Here is a 21,620-nt window from a genome sequence, read left to right as displayed (position 1 = left end):
AAAAGCATTTTTTTTTAGCTTTAGGGTGTGATAAATGTTTTAAAGTAAATTAATTTTATGGCTAACTTTCTAGCTTATTATATTAAATAATTTTGGTTCATTTGAGACAGTGTGAGTGCTTTTAAAATAAGTTATAATCTATCTAAAGATATGTTAATAATACCATGTGTAATTTAACAAGAAAAAATATGTTCACTAACTTCAAATACTCTTCATGGGAATTTAAATCATGATACTTTTATTTTTTTAATTTCTAATTTTGTATTTCATTTTTGTGGGTACATAGCAGGTGTATATATTTATGGAGTACCTGAGATGTTTTGATACATGTGTGCAAAGTGAAATAATCTCATCATGGGGAATGGGATATTGGTCTCCTCAAGTATTTATCCTTTTAATTTAAAACAATCCAATTACACTCTTTATTTAAAAATGTACAATTAAATTATTATTGATTATAGTGATGCTATGGTGTCATCAAATTGTAGTTTTTATTTATTCTTTCTACATTTTTGGACCCATTAACCATCTCCACCTCATCCCAAACCCCGGCTACTGTTCCCAGACTCTGGTAACCATCCTTCAACTTTCTATGTTCTGAGTTCAATTGATTTTATTTTTAGATCCCACAAAAAAGTGGGAACATGCAATGTCTGTCTTTCTGTGTCTGGTTTATTTCACTTAACGTAATGGTCTTCAGTTCCATAGATGTTGTTGCAAATGGCAAGATCTCATTCTTTACTATGACTAAATAGTATACCATTGTGTGTATGTACCACATTTTCTTTCTCCATGCATCTGTTGATGGAAAGTTGGGTTGCTTACAAATCTTAGCTATTGTAAACAGTGCTGCAACAAACATAGGAGTGCAAACATCTCTTCAATATACTGGTTTCCTTTCTTTCTGGTATATATCAAGCAATGGGATTGCTGGATCATATGGTAGCTCAATTTTTGGTTTTTTGAGGGAACTCCAAACTGTTCTCTGTAGTGATTGTACTAATTTACATTTCCACCAACACCGTACTAGAGTGCCCTTCTCTCCACATCTGCACTAGCATATGTTATTGCCTGTCTTTTGGATAAAAGCCATTTTAACTGGGGTGAGAGGATATCTCATTGTAGTTTGGATTTGCATTTATCTGATGTTCAATGATGTTGAGCACCTTTTCAGATACTTGTATGAGATTTGTGTGTCTTCTTTTCAGAAATGTCTATTGATATATTTTGCCTATTTTTGATGGTATTATTAATATTTTCCTATAGAACTATTTGAGCTCCTTATATATTCTGGTTATGAATCACTTGTCACACGGGTAGTGTGCAAACAATGGCTCCCCAGTGTAAGCCTGAACTATTAAGCAAGCAATTGGAGTAGAGCTCATTAAAAAAATCTCAATTCTCCTAAAGCCTTAGCTTCATAAAGAATTTGAAAACTCTTCTTTTCTTCACTTCATTTTTGCCACCTACAGTACTCTAAAGGCTGCTAATGATCATAGAACTGGAACAATACACCAAATGTTATGTTGCAGGTTGTACAAGAAGAAAGAAAAAAAAATGCTAAAGTCAGCCTACAAGGACATAAATCTTATTTTATTTTAAGAGCAGATACTCTTCAAAGTTCAGATATTGACCTATTATATTCTGATACTTGAAAAATATTTGGCTACAGGGAACAACAGGGAATCTGGAGCCCAAGTACTGAATTCTATTTGTTAGTATTGTATCCCAATTCATTCTTAGGTCACTCTGTAGCACTCTGTGTTTTATCTTCTAATTTAAAAAATTGGACCAAAAAATATGAAAATGACCCAATGAATGAATTCCATGCCCTCATGAAAGTTGCATTATTATTGAAATATTTTTCTTTTAAATGGTTATCAATTAAAACTCAATAAACTAGCTTCGAGAAAGGATATCATTATAATATTTGTAAGGCAAGGTTGATAAAGAATGTATTTACTTTTCAGTATTGAAAAGAACTGATAAGATAGTAACTCTACCTTTTTTTTTTTTTTTTTGAGAAGGAATTTTGCTCTTGTAGCCCAGGCTGGAATGCAGTGGTGCGATATTGGCTCACTGCACCCTCTGCCTCCTGGGTTCAAGTGATTCTCCTGCCTCAGCCTCCCATGTAGCTGGGATTACAGGCAAGCACCACCACTCCCGGCTAATTTTTGTATTTGTATTAGAGACAGGGTTTCACCATGTTGCTCAGGCTGGTCTCGAACTCCTGACCTCAGGTGATCTGCCCACCTCAGCCTCCCAAAGTGCTGGGATTACAGGCATGAGCCACCACGCCTAGTCAACTCTACTTTTTTAAAAGTCTTATTTTGGTAATTTCATGCAGTATCACTTTTGCAAAAACACTGAATTATTTTTATATTCTTTACTTTGCTCTTATGTCTATAAAGTATAAAAACAAGTTGCAAACAAAGACATAATTCAGGAAGAAAATCTAGCAGTTAACAAAAAGAATTCAAGATTAATAAAAGGGTTATGCTAATGCTAATTATGATACTGCATAGATACAAAGGTTAAGTTCATTTAATAAAAATGGGATTTAAGTTCATTTTGTGGGTTGATTGAAGACATGTAATAGTTTCTGAATATTCTTCTAAGTTTCCATTTAAGGATTCCTTTCTGGCACTGCTTTATATTAACTGAATAAGGAAAACATTTAGGTGTTCCCAACTGTCAGACTTAATTCTGTGGTAGGTTGAGGATTAATTATTAGAAATCATAGAGTTCCTCATAGCAAAAAAAAAAAACAAGGTCCTTATTAGAGACACAAGCACAGGCCCTGTACTAAATTTTAGGTATTACTATACATATACACTTGTACAGATGATACTCTGAATTTTCTATGCTGCTATTAAGTTAACTTTAGTTAGTTATCACATCTCAAGGGAATGGCAAGTTACAGAACGGCAAGAGACTGAAACAAGAGTCTGTTGAAGGGACAAAGAATGGAATACCAGAGAATAAATTTAATTAGTAATTAGTCTTAGAAAAAAAAAAGTCTAATTCATGCTGAAAACTACTGTTCCAATGAAACTAAACACAATTTTTTTTTTAAGGGGTACAAACATAGGGATGAGGTTACCGACAACTGGGCAGTTGCTATGGGCAGTAGATACCAATATGGGCAGTAGATACCCATAGATGTCAGAAATCAGAATATAAGCCCAAAAAATTAAATATTCTTGTCTCATCAGTTTTACTGTAATATGTACTTACAGAAGTCCCTTCTGAAAAATGAATAGGCAAAGAATTCACACTTTGGATAAAAGACATAGAGTAGAATTTGGACATCTGGACTTTCCCCTATTAACTCAAACTGACTTATGGCTTGATGTATTTGGTTCAGATTATAAATCCCGATTCACAACTCTAGAGCAATTTAAAAAGAGAAGATGGAAAAGAGATCTTTTGTTTAAAATCAATGAAGATAAAGGCAGAATCAGGATACTAAGGTATAATAGTATTTAATATTTAACTCCATATAATACGTAATAAATGAAAACAGAAATTTTGCCCAGTGTAGTTTTGCATCTGAAGTCACTTTTGAAATGTTGTAGAACACTGATCTCTTGTCTTCTGTGCTAAGCGTTTACTCATATGGCTTATAACTTCCCTAGTACTGCATACAGAACAAAATTCTGATCTGTTGTCTGAAAGAACTCACCTTAATTGAAAAATTGAGTCATAAAAAAGAATTTAAAAGGGCCTATTTCATTTGAAAAAAAAAACCTAGAAATTACATAAAAGCAAATGTATGATGGATTGTGACGTGAAGGATAAAAAGAAGAAAAACAAAAAGGGAGAAAGCTTTGGATTGGGAAGTAAGAAAAGTTACTGAAAATAAAAGAAAGAATGTCATGACAATGCGAACTGCCAGAAAAGCATACTGATTCACTGCTGCAAAACCTCTATCTCTGGAAGTCTTTAAAAGAAAAGTGTTCATTACAATGCCTGATCCTTCCCTTAGAGAAGCCCTGTGAACTTTATGTGACAGAGTGACGAAAGCAGAGAAGGAAAACAGTGGAGAAAATCCACTTTATGTGACAGAGTGACGAAAGCAGAGAAGGAAAATAGTGGAGAAAAAGCAGAGAAGGAAAACAGTGGAGAGTCTAGGAGGGAACTTTGGTGGTCAGGTATCCTGTGGCCTTCAGTTAAGACTGCAATAGCACTAGTTAATGTCAAATTTCAATCTTCATTCAATGTTTTTTTTCTGAGATCTGAGCGATGTCTAACATTACTCTTGCTATTTATAGAAAGAAAATGTAGCTCACAGCTCTCTAACACTTTAAGAGGGAAAAATAAGGAGGAAATGACTGAATACAACTTTTGTGGACCGATTTAATAACATAAAATTTTAGAGCTAGACTAATAGTAATTCCCTGTATATCTAGAAAGGGATTCAAAGAAGCCAGTGGGCAGAGTAGTATGCAAAAAAAGGTGACTCATCCAAACTAATAAATATCATTATTTGGGTCAAAAAGCAGTGCATCACTGAGAAAAATAGATATGACATTGGATATCAACGACAGAATGGATTGCCTGTCGCTGTGATATTATTCTGGGGGAAAAGACATTAAAATGAGACACCTTTTAAAGGATGTGCGTATCATTAAAATAGTGCAGGAGGCCTCACCTCTTATTTTCTTTCCTTTATATTTAGCTCACTCTCTGAATGGCCCATCTACGACAGATTTGTCAGAAAGCCTTACTTCCTTAGTGGCCAAATCTTAACTGCTGAGAAGAACTCTTGGATATATTTCATCCAAGTGATATAAAGTTCTGGGAGAAGCATTATTCTTAGGGTCAGACGGACTTGGCCTTGATTTTTTGTTTTGGCACTTTATAATTTTTGATCATAGGAAAGTTAATTAACTCTCACCACAATATGTTACCCGCTTTTTCTTAAGCTCCAGAGTGAGTTTGTAATTCCTCTTCTTCAGAAGGACTATTTTGAAAATTTGATATAACATCTGTAAATTGCTCAGCACAGCATGTTGTAAACACAATAATATAACATTTAGAAGCATACCACATTTTGCTGCACTTCACGTTGTTGTTCTTTAGAGATGTGTTTTTTACATATTGAAGATCTGGGGCAACTTTGTGTCCAACACTTCTATCGATGCTGTTTTTCTAATAGCATGTGCTTACTTTGTGTCTCTGTGTCACATTTTGGTGACTCTCACAATATTCCAAACTTTTTCATTATTATTATATCTGTTATGGTGATTAGTGATCTTGGATGTCACTATTATAATTGCTTTGGATACCACAAACCATGCCCAGATAAGAGGGCAAACAATCAATAAATGTGTGGTTATGATTACTCCACTAACCAACCATTTTCCCATCTCTCTCTTTTTCCTCTGGCCTATTTCCTGACACACAACAACACTGAAATGAAGCCAATTAATAACCATAAAACAGCATCTTACGTGTTCAAGTGAAAAAGAGTCACGCATATCTAACTTTATATCAAAAGCTAGAAATGATTAAGCTTAGTGAGAAAGACATGTCAAAAGCCAAGATAAGCCAAAAGCTAGACCTCTTGCACCAAATAGTTTGCCAAGTTGTGACTGCAAAGGACAAGGTCTTGAAGGAAAGTAAAAGTTATATTCCAGTTAACACATTAATTACAAAAAAGCAAAACAGCTTTACTGCTAATATTGAGAAAGTTTTAGCGGTCTGAATAGAAGATCAAACAAGTCCCAACATTTCTTTAGGCTAAAGTCTAATCCAGAGAAAAGATTAATGCTATGAAGGCTGAGAGGTAAAGAAGCTGCAGAAGAAAACGTTGAAGCTAGCAGGGGTTGGTTCATGAGGTTGAAGGAAAATAGCTATCTTCATAGCACAAAAGTGCAAGGGTGAAGCAGCAAGTGCTGATGAAGAAACTTCAGGTAGTTACCCAGATCCAGCTAAAATAATTCATGAAGGTGGCTACACTAAACAGCATATTTTCGATGTAGATGAAACAGCCACATAGTGAAAGAAGACACCATCTAGGACTTGCACAGGGAAATAAGTCAATTCCTAGCTTCAAAGCTTCAGAGGACAGACTGATTCTCTTGTTAGCAGCTAATGCGTTTGACAACTTTAAGTTGAAACCAATGCTCATTGACCATTCTGCAAAACCTAGGGCACTTAAGAATTACGCTAAATGAACTGAGCCTGAACTCTATAAATGGAACATTAAAGCCTGAATGACAGCACATATTTTCGCAGCATGGTTTACTGAATATTTTAACCCAACTGTCCAGATCTGCTGCTGAGAAAAACAGATTCCTTTCAACATACTACTGCTCATTGCCAATGTACCTGGTCAGCCAAGAGCTCTAATGGAGACATACAAGGAGATTAAAGTTGCTTTCATGCTTGCTAATATAACATCCATTCTACAGTCCATGAATCAAAGAATAATTTTGATATTCAAATCTCATTATTTAATAAATATATTTTCCATGGGTATAGCTGCATTAAATTGTTATTCCTCTCATACATCTGTGTAAAGTAAATTGAAAATTATTTGGAAAATGTTCACCATTCTAGATACCATTAAGAACATTCATGATTCATGGGAGAAGAGTCAAAATACTAACATTAACAAGAGTTTGGAAGAAGTTTATTCCAACCCTCATGCACGATTTTGAGAGGCTGAAGACTTCAGTGAAGGAAGTCACTGCAGATGTGGTGGAAATGACAAGAGAACTAGAATTAGAAGTGGAGCCTGAAGATGTGACTGAATTGCTCTAGTCTCATGATAAAATTTTAACAGATGAGGAGTTGCTTCTTAAGGATGAGCAAACAAAATGGTTTCTTGACATAGAAACTACTACTGGTGAAGATCCTGAGGACATTGTTGAAATACAAAAAAGGATTTAGAATATTATATAAGCTTAGTTGATAAAGTGGCAGCAGCGAGAGGACTGACTCCAATTTTTTAATGAAGTTCTACAATGGGTAAAATGCTATCAAACAGCATGGCAGACTACAGAGAAATCTTTTGCAAAAGGAAGAGTCAATTGATGCAGCAGACATCACTGTTGTCTTATTTTAAGAAATTGCCAAGCCAGGTGTGGTGTGGCTCATGCCTGTACTTCCACCACTTTGGGAGTCCAAGACAGAAGAATTACTTGAGTCCAGGAATTCAATACCAGCCTGGGTAACATGGCAAAACCCTGTCTCTACAAAAAAAAAAAAAAAAAAAAAAAAAAAGCCACAGCCACTCCAACCTTCAGCAACCACTACACTGATCAGTCAGTAACCATCAACATCGAGGTAAGGCCTTCCACCATCAACAAGATTACTATCTATTGAAGGCTCAGATGATCTTCAGCGTTTTTTAGCAATATTTGTAAATTATGGTATATACATTTTAAAAGACATAATGCTCTTGCACATTTAATAGACTATAGCTTAATGTAAACATAATTTTTATATGCATTAGGAAACCAAAAAAAAAATACCCGAGAGATTTGTATTTATCAGTATTTCAGTTTATTGCAATGGTCTGGAACTGAGCCCACAATATCGCTGAGGTATGCCTATTCTGTAAATACTGTAAGTGTTAATGTTGATTCCTTTCTATTTCTCTCCTTTATCCCCACAAGATTTGTATTTATCAGCATTTTTCCTGTACTTGGAATTATTTTTACAAATGGTATCTAATTATACTATCTCCTCTCTTATGTAATTAGAAGCCAATCAGTTTTTCCCTCTACCCTATCCCACAGGACAAAGAAAGTGCTTAATATTTGTCAGTATTATTTTTCAACCATCATGATAAAAACTCAAATCTCCAAAGATACAACTATTGATACTATTGTTATCTTTGGTCAGAAATACTCAAAAGCCCAAAAGATTTACATGTTTTTTGGGGCTTTTACTATTAAAATGTACTTAAAAAGAGCATATGAAGGCAAAATGAATGAAAGGAATAAAGACAAAGTATATCCTTCTAAATATGACATACTGAAGAAATGAAGTATACTATTTGTACTGAGATTATTAAAAATTAAGCGATAATAAAGGGTACACTTTTGATTTACCTGTCATAAGTCAGAAAAACAAAGAATATCATGTCACTATGATAGTTCTGTTTTCTGATCTCTATAATAAATTTAGCTAATTAGAACAGATACCCTTTTTGATAGATGACTTCATAGTCACTAATGATATATTTTTATCTTGAGCAAAGAAGGAGTCATAATTAATTATACTTAAGTACGTTGCCAGAGAGTGATATTAATTTAATCATAAAGTAAAATAAAAAGATAACGCACATATTAGATGGCATTAGGAGAAAGGAAGAGATCAACTTTGTATCATGTTTTGATAGAGATGATAAAGAAGTCTATTTGCTACTATAATAGAAAGATAAATACAAGTTTGGCTTCAATTATGAATGAGCTAATGCCCAATTCCACTGCTGCCTACTGTGTGAGCTTGAGTGAATTACTCATCTTCCCTATACGGATTTCTTCATCTGCCAATACATTGTATTAAGCACTAGGCATATGTAATGTATTATCACAACAAATGAAGTTTTATGAGGCATTATGGTTCTCATTTTACAAATGAAGAAATGTGGTTCAAAATGTCCAAGGCCACACAGTATAGTAAGCAGCAGAATCAGAACTTAAAAAATCTTTTATTGGTAAGCCTTAGTGAATGTTCCCTGCAAGATTTAATTTGTATCTAGCAAAGTCTTCTTTTGCTAGCATGCTCACAGAGGTCTTAAACAGGCCAAGTTAGGATATAATCCTGAAGGCCCTGATTATTCTACCTTTTGTAAGGTTGAGGAAACAAGACTTAAACAAGCAGGTCAAGTAGGTCGCTGGACCAAGTGGAAAATATAAAACATGAGCTCTTTTTAATCATTACGAAGATTGTGATGTTCAAGAAGATAAATTGACTCAATTGAGTAGATCCATAGCAGACTCCTTAACATTCACTGGATTGAGTTTATAGAGTATGTATGTATATACTTCATATATGTGCACATGCATACACACATGGATTTGTGATTATTATTGCTAACGAAGCTCTAATAAGAATATCTATATGATAGGTAAGGATAAAGTAAATGAAACTTACGGAGGATTTTGACAAACATGGAAAGACATTTTACAATGGGAAAACATATCACAACATTTACTTCTCAATTTGGATGAGTTTACTGATATTTTTCAAGATAAAAGTTCAGTTAAACCCACAGAATTAATTACAACAAAGAGGTTTAGGGCAGATAGGAAAGAGGTTCAACTTAAAAAACTATTTAAAATTATGTGATAGTTTTTACATACTGGTTTGCTTAAACCAACCAATAAAAAAAGAGAAATCAATCTATCAACTGTGAAATTAATCTATCATCTTAGAGAAAGCAATTTTTATCAAAAGAAGACAGAGCTGAGCTCCAATGGATGAAAATGCTGTCATTGCACTATGACAATATTTTTTAAAAATCACAGAAGTCAACAGTTATAGAGTATAGTTTGATGGACTTGATATATGAAAACAGTAACATTTTTTTACAAATAGAGAAGAAACTTTATTGAATCAGGTAGCATTGGTCAAGAAGTATTTTGCCGAAAGTTTATGGCTGTAACTTTTCATGATAGGAAGTGAAGTTGGGAAGAGAAGACAGAAGGGGAAGCCTACTTCACATAAATGTCTGAATTAAGTGAATACTTTAGAAAATAAATTTGATTTTATTATTTTAATATAATTAATGCTATATATATATTTAGACAGAAATAAAAATCCCATGAGAAAAAATTTAATAAAGACACAAATCCCATTTAAAATGAGCAGTCCTTTTTATACAGTTAGCTATTTAATGTTATATATTTAAGACCAGTGTTCTGCTACACTGTATTTCCCTTGAAAACTAGTTCACGGCCGGGCGCGGTGGCTCAAGCCTGTAATCCTAGCACTTTGGGAGGCCGAGATGGGCGGATCACGAGGTCAGGAGATCGAGACCATCCTGGCTAACACGGTGAAACCCCGTCTCTACTAAAAATACAAAAAACTAGCCGGGCGAGGTGGCGGGCGCCTGTAGTCCCAGCTACTCGGGAGGCTGAGGCAGGAGAATGGCGTAAACCCAGGAGGCGGAGCTTGCAGTGAGCTGAGATCCGGCCACTGCACTCCAGCCCGGGCGACACAGCAGGACTCCATCTCAAAAAAAAAAAAAAGAAAACTAGTTTACATGATTCACTTTCTTATCTCAAAGTTTATTTCACTGGGCATAAAGCAATCCATGTTTGAATTACCACGAAGACTACGGAAAGTTTATACCATTGCCAGCTTTACCAAAAGAACGGTAATGTGATATAGCTATGTCACTATTAATTGTTGACAATTTTCTCAAGAGCCTGAATAGGCTTTCAGAGAGATCTCTGATGCAATTCCAACTCACATTTGAAATTTGGTATGCACACACACATACACACACACAAACACTCAAGCTCTGTTTTTTGTATTTTGGGTTTTTTAAATACACAGACAATTGCAACAAAAGAAGGGAGAATAAAAGTTATGGGGTAGACAGGGTAGAACAGGAAAGGTTCGAATCATTCACATTATTGTTATCTATTCTCCAATTTGCCCTTGATGGGAAACAATTAATAAAATCTTAGGTACCGTGAGACATTATTTAGTTCACATTCAGCCTGGACAATACCTCACATAAATCAATCGAGGCTTACATTCTCACAATCTTTCACAAAAGGTCATTCTTTTCTTTAGCAAGTGATTGTCAGAGAAACACCCAATCGTGCCTATCATAGATCACCTTATCTTACATTTCCCTTGCCAGGTCAGCCCCTTTTCTCTACAATGGTCTTGAAGATGGCAGATGCCAAATGTTAGAAAGATACTGTTCTCTGAAATGAACCTTCATATCTAGATGGTTGTGTTTGTGGTTGAGGTTGTTGTCGTCATTTGACATTGTGTGTTTTATTTTGTATCACAGGAGGAAATTAAGAAAATTGTATAATCTGAGTCTTTATAAGACAGATTGATTACCTGTATAAATATAATGCAAATGCATACTTTGGAAAATACACTGATCTTATTTGAAATTCTAAATTATTTATAGTAAACCTATATGTAAACTATAGTTTAATTATATGATTCAGTAATCTTTTTTTTTTTCCCTTGGGATTTGATTTTTTACTAGTCTCAGTATTGTATATTAAAATTTTTTTTGTTGTTAAACCATGTGAACTAGAAGGCATTTTTCAAAATACATTTTTCCCTTAGAAGATAAATCCTATTCTCCTCATATTCCACTTCTGTTAACAAAAATTCAAACATTAATCAAGCTGAAAAAGCTTCATTTTATTTCTTCATTTCCCCAAGGGTTCACTGGTACATTTCACAGAATCTTTTATTTTCTGAACTTCATCATATCAAGACTTTTGTTTAGTCCTGTTCTGTTTTCATTTAGAACCATCATCTTTTCCCTGTTTCTTTTGTAAAATCCACATGCTTTTCAACCTCCTATGACTGGAAATAGTCTAAGCTCACCGATCAAGTTGGCACAAACATGATTGCCAGGGATAAACAACCCCTCAATTCAATAGGCAGAATTATGTTCACACAGCTGAGAAGATATAAATCAGTCACTTCTCTAATTAGGTTCCAAGGTTGATGGAATTATCAAGACTTCACCTGGTAAAATAGAAGCTTATAAGAAGAAAAAGGCCTATGAGTCTTTCCTCTTTATTTGAATAGGATATGAACTATACCCATTTACTGAATCCTGAGCAGTATAACATTGCAAGAGAACAATTTCTTCTTCATTTGACCTACTGCTTCCATAGGTATATTTGCAGATGAAAGACATTTTCCAATAGAAAATATCAAACATGTATCCAAGTACTTTTTAATAACACTAAATTTGTAATATTACTTAGAGCAATTATTATTACTATTGCTATTGTACAGGAAAAAAAATTCATTGCTTTCTATATGGTGGGTAACTTCTTCAGATGAAGAAATTTTAACTAGACTAACTACCCTTTTTTGATAGAAACATATTTTATTAACTAAAAGTAAGGGTGCATTATAAACTTAAGGCTAAAATCCCCCCCGCCCCCCCCCCCCACACACACATTTTTCTTATATTCAGGAGTCGGACGACTGGTAATGCGTTAGGGGTAAATAGGTAACCTTTTTATCATTTGTGTTTTAGTCCATAACGTGTCATGGGAGCCCGCGGTGGTGGCTACAGCTAAATGGCGGAGTCCGTGGCTGACACCTGGTGGCTGATCACCAAGCTGCAGAATCTGAATGACGCCTGCGAGGACTCCCAGCAACTTCCTCGAGATCTATGTGAGCAATCGGCAGACTCGGGGGTCGGCCGTGGCCGCTTCACCACCTACAAAATCAGGGTCAAGGCAACCCTTTCTTTACATTCACATAAGAACATTTGGACTTTGAATTCTAGACTTATTAACTTAGGGTATTTGCAAAAATATTCTTTATGAAATAATAAGAAATGAGAATTGACTAGTAAATAAATGAAAAATATGCTCAATATGTATCTCCCTGAAACATTTATTATACTACTATTTGAAGACTTACTTTTTTTTTTTTTTTGGCATTTCAGATGTTTATTTGCAACTTGACTTACCTTTTCTTATAAGATAAAGCAATACATATGACAAGAGTTAGAGGAGTTAGAGTCAGTTTTGAAGGATAAGGGTGATTCATTTTTAATATTTTTTCATTATTTTTGAGATGGAGTCTTGCTCTGTCACCCAGGCTGGAGTGCAGTGGGGAGATCTTGGTTCACTGCAACCTCCGCCTCCCGGGTTCAAGCGATTCTCCTGTCTCAGCGGCCCAAGTAACTGGGATTACAGGCATGCGCCACCACACCCAGCTATTTTTAGTAGAGACGGGGTTTCACCATGTTGGCCAGGCTGGTCTTGAACTCCTGACCTCAGGTGATCCACCCGCCTCAGCCTCCCAAAGTGCTGGGATTACTGGCGTGAGCCACCCAGCGGGCGATTTAAAAGTATTAATTTTGATCACTTCAAACTGTTAAGCAAGATGCCCTAAAATAATTATAACCAAAACCGATTTGAGAAAACTAAACTTTATCTGATCTTATTCAACCTCTTTACTTACAAAATGCTGGTGAGAACATAAAATGGCACAGCTGCTTTGGAAAACAGTTTGGCAGGTCTTCACAATGCAAAGCATAGAGTTACCATATGAACTGGGTATTTCACTCCTAGTTATATATCCAAGAGAAATGAAAACACAAAAGTGTCTGTGCACAAAAAATCATACACGAATGTTTATAGAATAATTGCTCATAATAGCCAAAAAGTAGAAACAAGTCAAACATTCATCAACTGATGAATGGGTAAACAAAATGTGTCATGTCCATACAATGGGATATTAGCCTACCATAAAAAGTAATGGAGTACTGATACATACTACAATATGAATTCGCCTTAAAAACGCTATGCTAAGTGAAGCCAGATAACATACTGTACAATTCCATTTATATTAAATGTTCAGAATATAACTACATGAACAGAAAGCAGACTAGTGGTTGCTCAGATTTTGGGTGGCCACAGTCTTTCTTGGGGTGAGGAAAAGTGTTCTAAAATTGGGTCATGGTGACGGTTGTAGAAGTTTGTAAATTTGTTAAAAATCATTGAATTGTACACTTATAATAGGTGAATTTCATGGTATATAATTTATACTTCAAAGAATCTGTAAAAAAAACCTACATATAGAAAGACAAAGAAGTCAAATAACAATACAAAAGGGAAAAAACTACTTTTCAAATTGAAAAGTTTAAGTGAAAAAAATGTTGACATCAGTGAATCTTCAGAAGCTTAACCCTCATTTCAAGCCTGAGTTGTTAAAATTTTCAATAGAAATAATATTTATACATTGAGATGTTTTATAGCCAATAGAAAACCTCATGAAATTTTACATTATGTGGTGGCCAGAATTCTAATATTCCCATTTTGTGTAATACCAAACATTAAGGAATTACTCACTAAGAATAATTGACTATTATTCTTGTCAATTCCATAAGCCTCATATCCCCTTCTACTTCCAAAGTTTCTTCATTATTTTTGGTAATAGTATTTTTAGCACCTTCACAATATAAAGGTTGTTACTTTCTTAGTTGGAAATGCTGCTTCTTGTCATCATCAGTAAAATAACAATTTGCATAGTTTTGTGGGTTTTGTTTTAGAAAGAACACGTAAAACTTTTAAGTTATTCAAATTGCAATGGATATGTGTACACACGTATATTAAAAATTCGTTCACTATTGAGTTTCCAATTTTGTTTGGATTTTAACAATAGTAAGCATACGAATATACTATTTGTGTATTTTATAACTATAAAAGAACTAACTTGTACTGAATAAGCACCACCCTAAATGTTTTACAATCATTTTCTCTCAATTAATCCTCATATTGAATATAGCTGACCCTCACTGAAGACCTAATCTAGGCCAGGCACTATTCTGAAAACATTGGATACATCATCTCTCATTTATTCTTCAAAGCATTTTCATAAGGTGGTACTAATATTATCCCCACTTGAGAGATTAGAAAACTGAGGCATAGTTAAGTAACTTGCCCATGACCATATAGCTAATAATTGCAGAGCTGAGAGTAAACATTTAGTCAAGAACCATGGTCTTAACCACTACACGATGTTTCCTTCTACTTTGTATTAAAATTTCAAGCTTTATTTCAAAATAATCCAAAAGACTTTGATTTAATAAATTCACTAAAAAAAATTATTCTTCCCATTGTGCTCGAGCCCTCTGTGCACTCACTGTGACATGCTGGCTCAGTCTTATGGCCTACAGATACAAAGATACTATGACTTTAATTAGACATTTTTATTTCTTTTGTATATCGTCATTTAAACATCCTTCTAGTCATTTCATCCTAGCTAAATAGTTTATTTCTTAGGAGAAACTCATCTCAATTTCATATTTCATAAACCCAGTCTCCTGAAAACATTTTAGTTGGCTCTCTAAAAATATTTTAACATGATGAAGAGCATTCTGATGAATTTATTATCATTATATTATGTCCCCAAATAGTTCCCAGTATTAATAGGTGAGCTACAATCTACTGATCTTGAAAATGTAGTCATCAAAAGCTGTTACACTTTCCATGAAGTGTCTGTCTTTTCATAAGAGGAAGCACTGATTCAATTCAAGGAATCACGTAGACAAAATTATTTTGCTTTCCGAGAGGTGCTGATAAAAGTACAGGTGTCTGCATGAATATGCTGGTGTCTTAGAGAAAGAGACTATTATGACAGTATGGCCTTCATATAGTATATGGTATGTGAAATCAGCTTCTTTGACGATAAGGCTTCCAAAAATTTTGATTTGTAATACATTGCCTTAACAGCAAGTAACAGTACATATTATACTTAAGGAAGAGGTCCCCCACAGCATCATTTAATAAGAATCCATATTTCGAGGAATATTTTTAAGCAGAAGCACAGACAATAGACATTACGATGTGATGCCATGGATAAAGGACTTATTGAATTTCTGCTAAGTTTGCCATCAAGAAGCTAGAGCTGTTATACCCTTAGGCACCCCCTCATGTTCCAGAAGTGTGGAAGTTCCTTGATAGCTTTTGATAATTGTATGTACACCATCAGGAAGCAAATAATGTGTTGTGGAATTTCAGGGCTTTTTTTCTGCTTTGCTGAATTGTTTCCTAAAAAATATAAGAAAGTCTGATCACAAACAGTGTCTTGCCACTGTTTTCCCTCACTAGAATGCATCAAGGTAGAAGCCTACTGAATTAAGACTAGAATGTGGTCTCATCTAGTGCAGTTAACTTCTCTGTATCTCACTTTATGGAATAATAATGCTAACAGCAACAAAAACAACATCTACATTCAATTTAGAAAACACTCTGTGACAAGCATCGCACTTAGTGTTTTAAAAAACATGATTTCATTAAGATTGGTTGCATTATATAGTTTCACAGTTGAAACAAATTAGGCTAACAACTAAAAAATACAATAATCAAACTCAGACTCACTCTCCAAAACGGCTCTTTTTCAGTCACATTAACATTGCCTATTTGCCCCCCTACTACCTAAGAATGGGGTTGTGAGGGTTAAGCGTCTCTGTTGTCCCTTCTGATGTAAGTAACTTCCAGTGACATGTTTTAATGACACCATCCATGCAACTGTCTCTTCCTGGAGTCAATACAGTTTACTGAGAATTCTAAAATTACACAGCTGCCACAGAAATGCATCTCAGACCTGTATCGCAGATAGTAATAGATACCACAGATACTAATAGGTGTCACAGAAGATATCACAGGTGTACTAATCTCTCCAATGAGATTGCATATGAATGTGTACTGGCCACCTGTAAAGATACAGCGACTGGTCAGAAAAGGAAATTTCTACAGGCCATCCTTTTCTACTCCTAAATTACATCTGGGGAAGCTATAGGTGCTATAGCACCATCAACCACACTCAGTGCTTCTGTCTGCAGTCTGAACATTCAGCAACTTTAAAAGGTATTGCTAAATGTTTATGTCTTAGAGATAAACACTTAAGATAACTGAAAGTCTGAGGATGAATTTCCATAATTTAATAATACCTTTTATGCACAATAATTTAAAAGCAGAGTGAATCTGATGTGTTTGGGGAAGCTGTACTTAAAAATCTGGAGATGAATTAGGATAAGACAAACTGAATTTTTTAATAATCTAATAGAATACAAAAGCAGGAGAGTTCTGTTAAGAGAGCATGCACCTTCTAGAACTACCCAAGATACAGTCTGTTAACACAAGGAGGCATTGTTAGCAATACTAAATCAAATCTACCCCAAAACCTGAATCCCTGCCGGATAATAAGTGAGGTTGCTGCAGCAGCATAGTCCCCTTTTCAAGGTCTCTTCGGGATAATTTAGTACCTTGAAAATTGGCAGTAATGCACTAAATGCCCTTAGGTTACAGCTTCATAGGTTAAGAAGTAGAGATTTGTAGCAATTATTATATCAGGACAATTCAGACAGAAACCCTTTCCTGAATTTATAACGGTAGTTACCTTAAAAGATACAGGGACTGGCATTTGCAAGATTGTCCCTCTTTTATTTAATTTTTTCAACCATGTTGACACAGCTAAAGTGCTTCTCTTATCCACAAGTTGCTATTCAAGAAGAGGGGGAAACAGCCTTCATTAGTTATTACCAAATGAATGAATATCAGCTTAGGATACCTCTATAGACAATATGTTATAGCCTGGTAATGATCCCTGTTAGTGATATTTCAATGTTGTCCTCGGTAAGTTATACATTTCAATTACATCAAGATATAGGTTTGTTCTGAATCAAAGAAACATTTTGTTTCACCCACCCGGAAATTGTATACTACAGGTTTATTTTCACACAAGCCTGACCATTATAACCTTACAAATTAAAATGTCAATATGGACAACATATTGTTACATTATTAAATATCCTATAATTTTCAAGCTAGATTCTAACTCTAAATCATTGTTTATTATAATTGTGGGCATATTTCAATATTAGTCTCAGAAAAAGGAAAAGATATTAAGGCTCCAGTGAACATATGATTAGAGAAAATTAGCAAACTATCTCAAAAATAAGTTGTTTCATTGTAACGATAATATTATATGTTGCGAGCTTTTATGAACCTGATTTTTGGCTGGTTGAACAATTATTTGCCCAGAGGAAAGGATGCAAACTAACTGCTATGAAGCATCACCTGTAAATCAGAATCTAGACTACAAACTAGATCACCTTACTTTTATCATCATGTTTCCCCACATATGTCATGTTGCCCTTCTTGAAATGCAGAATAAACAAGTAAGCGAAATATTACTGAGACAATATGAGCTCTTATAATAAATAACAGGGAAGGTGTCATAAGTAAGAAGCTCAGATTACTTTCAAATAATACTTATTTCAAAGAAGATGAGAATCTGAAACAGAAATCATTTTGCAGAATTATAAGAACATGTCTCAAAAAAAGAAAAGTAAATATTTCTTGTCACTATTAATAAAACTTTTTATGTGATGTTTTTATCCTTAAATAATCAGGATAACCAGATTCTTGAGTTACAATTTATTTGAAGAAATTATGTATCTAGTGCCAGAGTGTCAACCACGGTAGGACTTAAAACGTGGGCCAATCTGGTATATCCATTCAGCTGCACCTCCACTTGAACATCATCTACAGTGAAAATTTCCATCCCATCATTTCAGCTAAGAAGCAAATCTTACAATTTATTACAGACTTCCTGCACTGGATAATGATCTAATTGATGGTACGTGACAGAGCAGCTTAACTTCAAGAGTGACTGCTGCTTTCTGTAACTGCTGTCACTTTTGCTTTCCTCATCTTCACCTTCATAAACAATTTCCTTGTTGTTGCTTTAATTTTGAGATGCCTTGTTTCCCTGGGAAATTGCTATGAGAGTGAATAAAAATAGGTGGCTGTAAAGTATTTTTCCCAATATAAATATTAATTTTTGCTTAACAATCATAATTGCAGAGCAGTGGCTAACACCAGACCTTTTGTTTTCATCGCCAATATGAATAAATAGTCCATATCTCATGTGGGCAAAACTCTTTATTTTCAAGTGATAAATAATCCATTGAGGCAGGAAATAAAACTTTTCAAATTAATTGTTATGATCTTAATATTAAATAAGAAAATTGCGTGTGCTTCAGGCAATTTAGAAATATATTGTTTCAAAATTTTTTATATACAAAATTATTTTTAGGCATATTACCTTAAAATTGTGGGTGTATTTCTGTCCCAAGTGCTATTTTTAATTTTACCATATTCTATTTATTTTTTATATTGATTTCTAATAAAGAGTTTAAGTCTTAGCTTTATATCATTTTTAAAATAGCAATAAAGCATTATGCATTTTGAAAGGGCTGAAATGTGTTGGTATTAAGAAGGTCCTGTGGTTTGGCCAGGTGCGGTGGCTTACGCCTGTAATCCCAGCACTTTGGGAGGCCAAGGTGGGTGGATCACGAGGTCAGGAGATCGAGACCATCCTGGCCAACATGGTGAAACCCCGTCTCTACTAAAAATACAAAAACTATCTGGGTGTGGTGGCACATGCCTATAATCTCAGCCACTTGGGAGGCTGAGGCAAGAGAAAGCACTTTGAAACTAATGAGAACAAAGATACAGTATACCAGAATCTCTGGGACACAGCTATTAAAGCAATGTTAAAAGGAAAGTTTATAGCCCTAAACACCCACACCAAGAAGTTAGAAACAGCTCAAATTAGCAACATAATATCACGCCTAGAGAACTAGAAAAACAAGAGCAAACCAACCCCAAAGCTAGCAGAAGATGAAAGATAACTAAAATCAAAGATGAACTGAATGAATTAGAGATGCATGAAAACATACAAAAGATCAATGAATTCAGAAGTTTGTTTTTTGAAGAACAAATAAGATTGAAGGATTATTAGCTAGAATCAAAGAAAAAAAGAGGGAAGATACAAATAAGCACAGTTGGAAATGAAAAAGGGGGCATTAACACCAACTCAGAGAAATACAAAAGACCCTCAGAGACTACTATGAACACCTCCGTGCACAGAAAATAGAAAATCTAGAAGAAATTGATACATTCCTGGCAACATAAAACCTCTGAAGATTGAACCAGGAATAAATTGCAACATGAAAAGCCCAATAAGGAGTTCCAAAATTGAATCGGTAATGAAAAGCCTGACAAACAGAAAAATCCCAGGACCAGGTGGATTCACAGATGAATTATAACATGCGTATAGAGAAGAACTTGTATCATTCCTTCTGAAATGATTCCAAAATTTATAGAATTGTACTAGCATTATTCTGAACCAAAGCCTGACAGAAACACAACCAAAAAAAAAAAATTTCAGGCAAATATAATTGACTGATGAACCTAGATACAAAAATCCTCAAAAAAAAAACACAAAAAAAACAAAACAAAAAAAACTAGCAAACTGAATCCATTAGCACATCAAAAAGCTAATTCACCACAATCAAGTAGGCTTTATTCCTGGGGTGCAAAGTTGTTTCAACATATGAAAATAAAAACATATGATTCATCATATAAACAGAACAAACATCAAAAATGGCATGATCATCTGAATAGATGCAGAAAAGGCTCTTGATATAATGAAACATCCCTTCATATTAAAAAATCCTCAACAAACTAGGCATTGAAGGAACTTACGTCAAAATTATAAGAGCCATCTATGACAAACCCACAGCTGACATCATACTAATTGAACAAAAGCTAAAAGCGTTCCTCTTGAAAACCAGAACCAGACAAGGATGTTCAAAACAGCATAGTACTGATACAAAAACAGACACAGAGACTAATGGAAAAGAATAAAGAACCCAGACATAAAGCCACACACTTACAGCCACCTGATATTCAACAAAGTTGACAAAAACAAGCAATGAGGAAAGACTCCCTATTCAATAAAAGGTGTTGGAATAATTGGATAGCCATATTCAGAAGACTGAAACAGGACCCCTTCCTTATATCATATACAAAAATTAATTCAAGTTAAGTTAAATGCTTAAATGTAAAACCTAAAACTACAAAAGCTCTGGAAGATTACCTAAGAAATACCATTCAGGACATAGGCCCTGGCAAAAATTTAATGATGAAGACACTGAAAGCAATTGTCAAAAAAAAAAAAAAAAAAAAATGACAAGTGTGACTTAATTAAACTAAAGTGCTTCTGCACAGCAAAACAAAAAACAAACAAACAAAAAATCTATCAACAGAATAAACAGACAACATGCAGAATGGGAGAAAATTTATTCAAATGATGCATCCAACAAAGGCCTAATATCCAGAATCTATAAGGAATTTAAACAAATTAACAAAAAAAAAAAAAAACAAACAACATACTAATTGAGCAAAAGCTAAAAGCATTCCCCATTAAAAAGTGGCCAAAAGACATGAACAGATACTTTTCAAAATAAGTCATACACTTGGCCAACAAGCATATGAAAAATTGCTCAACATTACTAATCATTAGAGAACTGCAAATCAAAACCACAATTAGTCAAAAAGGCCATTATGAAAAACCATAAAATAACAGATGCTTGAAAGGCTGTAGAGAAAAGGGAATGCATATACACTGCTCATGGCAGTGTAAATTCATTCAGCCATTGTGAAAAGCAGTTTGGTGATTTCCCAAAGAACTTAAAGGAGAGCTATCATTTGACCCAGCAATCCCATTATTGGGTACATAAACAGAGGAATATAAATCCTCCTACCAGAAAAACACATGCAAACATAGTTTCATCACAGCACTATTTACAATAACCAAGACATAGAATCAACCTAAATGTTCATCCATGGTTGACTGGATAAAGAAAATGTGGTACAAATATGGTTGGCTGGATAAAGAAAATGTGGTACATATACATGATCCAATACTATGTAGCCATAACAACGAGTGAGATTGTGACCTCTGCAGCAATATGAATGGAGCTAGAGGTCATTATCCTAAGTGAACTAATGCAGGAACAGGAAACCAAATACCACATGTTCTCACTTATAAGTAAGAGCTAAACATTGAGGATG

General features: G+C 34.5%; 1 protein-coding gene across 2 annotated transcripts in view; it reads right to left on the bottom strand.

Annotated features, from left to right (window-relative positions):
• Window positions 1–21,620, bottom strand: part of PCDH11X (protocadherin 11 X-linked) — a 732,575-nt gene that overhangs the window by 90,326 nt on the left and 620,629 nt on the right. The window lies entirely within an intron of this gene.

This window comes from Macaca mulatta, chromosome X (assembly GCF_049350105.2).
Source record: "Macaca mulatta isolate MMU2019108-1 chromosome X, T2T-MMU8v2.0, whole genome shotgun sequence".
NCBI classification, from domain to species: Eukaryota; Metazoa; Chordata; class Mammalia; order Primates; family Cercopithecidae; genus Macaca; species Macaca mulatta.
Note: the sequence above shows the minus strand (reverse complement) of the source record. Positions and strands in the feature narration are given on the sequence as shown.